A 4,112-nucleotide genomic window follows, 5' to 3' on the forward strand; every position below is an offset into this window, starting at 1 on the left:
AAGATTTGGAGAGAGAAGATTCACCCTTCATGGATGTCAACATCTAGCCTTCCTATTGGACAATCCAAAAGGCCCACATCTTAAACTATATTATTTTTAAGGGCCCATTTGTGAGTTCATTTTTTTCCTAATGTAAAGGGGTTGGTGATTGTATGGACCCTTCTTTTACAACAAGAGCCTATCCTCTACTCATAGATGTCATAGGGATTAGTTTGATAACATTTGGCATCTCAAATGTTAGTAATCAAGGAAACACTTGATTTAGGCCCCCTTGACTTTGACCCAAAGAGTTACTAGGTAATGCATATAATGAATTGTAACTAGTTAGCATTGAATTTGGCATCATTCTAGTAACTAAGAGGGCTTGTCATCTTGCTACATAGGAAACTTGGATTTTAGACTCAAGTTCATCTGTTGCTATCATAGCCACATCTAAATCATTTAGCACGATATTAGTCAATTGTAGTTGGATTGTAAAATCCAATCCCCTCAAGAAGAATTGCAAGCTTAGTGGTATGCAATAATTGAATAATATTATCTAAGCATCAGACAACCTTGTGTAGCTTTTGGGCATACACTTTTACACTCTCATTAAACTCTCGCTGAGTTTGATTAAGGATATGCAGTCAATATTGTCCACATTTCTTAGGGGATAACTCCCTAAGGAAAAATATGATGTGCTTGCTTGTTTAGTTGGTAATTAAACATAATCTTTTGGAGTCCTTAATGTGTAATTTTGTATCCTCATTAGGACCTTCACTAAATATAGGCAATGAATACCCTAGAGTAGGTAGATTTGCTGAACCAGGTAGGATTCGCACCCTTGAGCAGGTATCAAAGGTAGCGGTTGTGCCATCCCAGTAGATGTTGGAATATCCTAATCTCTCACAACAAAAACCTTAGCTTTCCTATATTCAACATATTTATAAGGATGGATGTTATTTAGCCTTGGACTCTTCTTCTAAAGCATTGGATCTGGGCTACTAATATAAAAGGCCCTAGACTACCTAAACCAGGGTGGAGTGATCCACTACTAGATAGGTAAAGCCCAAGAATCAAGCACTCATAAGTTGCACAACGATTAGTTGATGTGTGGTATGAGGTGCTAGAAAAGGAAAGTTGGGTGGGGACATAAGAAGATAATTCTTCCTTAAAGAAAGCTATCTAGACCTTCAAATTAGCCTTTATTCCCACCAAGACCAAGTTGGGAGAAGCCACATTTGACAAAGTCACTTGTAGGTAGAGGATTTATCTATTAGGAGGACATATGGTATTGGCCTAGAATGGGATTCATAACTTAAAGAATGATTTCTAAATGATTCAACCTTTCTAGGAAGAAATTGAATTTTGTGTAAAGAACTATGGGGAAGATGGACCCTAGCTATCTTAGAACTAATATGATCTTTGAAGGAAACCTTTGCATATTCATGGTAGCACTGATAGATAAGTTTAATTGGAGATGCAAGAGAGCCAAGGATTTCACAGAGAGGAACAATTCACCATGTCAAACAACTAGAGGACGTAGCATCCCCAAGCCAATAAGAGAAATTGGCATAGGAGAGTTAGAAGGGCATGGTCCTCCACTCCCTCTAAGAAATCCGACCTCTTACTTTGGAAATTAATTATGAAAAAAATTCCTACCAAGGAGAGAATTAGTTAATTTTTGAAGGTTCCCCCCTTTGTATCTTTTATAGAAGGGATGTTGCAATTGTGAGACACTTTTTCGAAGAATGTTTTGAGGTCAAAAGAGCTTGGAGACAAGTTTAATCCTGATTAAGAAAAGCTGGCTATTCGGATGGTGTTTAATGCAAAGCTAGTGCTTTTTGGTGATAAAGGTGTTAAACATGAGTGATGTGGGAATAGTTTGAGAGAAGCACAAGAGGCTTGGAAGCTTAGAAACGAAGAGTTTTTGGTAAGTTTAGAGCTCCCTTAGTTCCCATGCATCATTGGTAGAAGATTAGAAACAAAGTTTTGGTTGCCTTAAAGGGCTCATAACCTTGGAATTTGTTATTCCTCGTGAATAATATAAGTGTCCATTATTTAAAAAATAATTACCACTTAGACTCTCAGGAGATCGAGAATGATATTTACATTACAACCTAGACTCTTAAGAGACTCAAGTTAGTATATGCAAGCCATCAATGTGGTTTCTTCATATATTCAAGTTGGTATGTAAATACTTTGTCTCTTTTCTCTTTTCTAGTCTATAGGGACCATGAACTTTTCCCAATCTTGTGCAAAGTTTTTGGATGTTCCTTTTTTAAGAACTTCTTTAAACAATTTTTGAAAAACCTAAAAGATAATATTCCTCTTTCCAACGTGTGATCAATTATATTACTCAAAAGAAGCTCAAAGAATGTTTAATAGCCTATTTGGAGCAAAAAAACTAGATCATATGAGTACAATGCCTCTTAGAATAGGAATGGAGGAGAGAAGCTAAGGTCGCTCTTACTACTAAAGATCTGTTGGCCATGGACGTTCCAAATGTGCCATCTTATGAGGTTCCCAACTTAGCTTCCACATCCCCAATCTTGATGCAAAGGGCTCTATCAAATGCTATTTGGACAAGTCATCCAATCCCACCATAGCACACAAATAATCCTCTGTGATGAAAATCATGTGTTGCACCACTGCCTCATGAACTAGATGTCTACCTTGATTGATTGACTAACTTCTAGCAAAAGACTCCTCATACTTGAGATTTCTCTCCATTTGGATCCTCCCACAAGTGTTTATCCACACAAACTATGCTATTTCACATGAAAATGGAGAAAGCTTTGGGGTTTCCATACATTTCCATGGGAAACACTTGCAAACCTAGTCGTCTAGTATCATTACAAACTAGTTGCAAAATGCAAGACCCCCCATAGGGCATCAACCAAAGGAAGGACACCCTCTAGAACTACCACCAACAATTCCATTTGAGCCTCAAGAAGATCGATATAAATGTCTTTGTAATGCTCTGTTTTTTCCAAAGAGGTTACGGGTGGGGACCCAATCCATGCAAAGAAACCCACTAAATGTTGTGAAATTGAATATGTTTGCCAATTCCACTTCTTGGGTCTCTGTCCAAGGCTTTTGACCCTCCCACATTCACAATCAGTCCCCAAGCTAGCCTTTTCAAGGCTTGACTCTCCCACATTCAATCACTTTCAATCATGAATGTCTAACCAAGTGAGATGAATTCTAGCCTCTATGACTTTCCCTACAACCCAACAATGAACATCCTCATTCAAGGAAGGTTAGGAAAGGCTAGACCTTGTTCTCCTTTGTCCAAGGCTAGCCTATCACCCTCATACACTATGAAGAAAGTGTCTAGAGAGGCACCAATCACCACTATTGCCACTTGCACTAGGATGTACAGTGGAGCTTGGCACACTACAAGCCCTTCCTATGTCATTTACCTACTCATTCTAGAGGATTGGCTATTGATCAACCTCCTACTAATAAATCAAGGGTCTTTACCTAGAACCTTACACATGCATTGTGGATAACAATAGCATGTTTCATAAGAAGGAGGATTGGAGGAGAGTGATAAATGTTGTGGAGTGCAATGCGTGTGCAATGGATTGATTGCATGTGGATTAGTGCACATGCACTCTAGGATGTGTGCTAGAGGGGTGCACTAGTGTACACATGCACTAGTGGTGTACTAGTGCATGTATATGCATTAAGTTGGGTGTTGTGCATCAGGGTGGACTAATGTGGCCTATGCGTTGTGTTATAGGTGCACTAGGAAGGTTTAGAACACAAGGCTCAAGTGCACACATGTGATTTTACACGTGCTAGTGCAGTGCATTAGTGCCCATCTAGAGTGCACAACATGTGTGCACAAGTACAAGTGCATTATGCACAAGGCTAGTGCACAAGGGTAGGTATGCAGGTGTAGGGATAGTGGTACTAGTGTGTGCTAAGTGCACTAGGGTGGTGCTAGTCAAGTGTACTAGCAAGTGTGTGCACTAGTGCATGTGTGCTTGTGCATGTGCACTATGTGAAAGTGTGGTATGCTAGTATACTTGTGTAGTGTGCCTAGGATGGAAGTTGAGGTTTTGGTGTGTTGCTAGCTCTAGGGGTAGTGCATGAAGATGGGGCTATGTGCCAGTGGTGCATGT

The sequence above is a fragment of the Lygodium microphyllum genome, chromosome 19, assembly GCF_053477565.2.
Source record: "Lygodium microphyllum isolate KBCC chromosome 19, Lygodium_microphyllum_v1.1.10, whole genome shotgun sequence".
Lineage (NCBI taxonomy): Eukaryota > Viridiplantae > Streptophyta > Polypodiopsida > Schizaeales > Lygodiaceae > Lygodium > Lygodium microphyllum.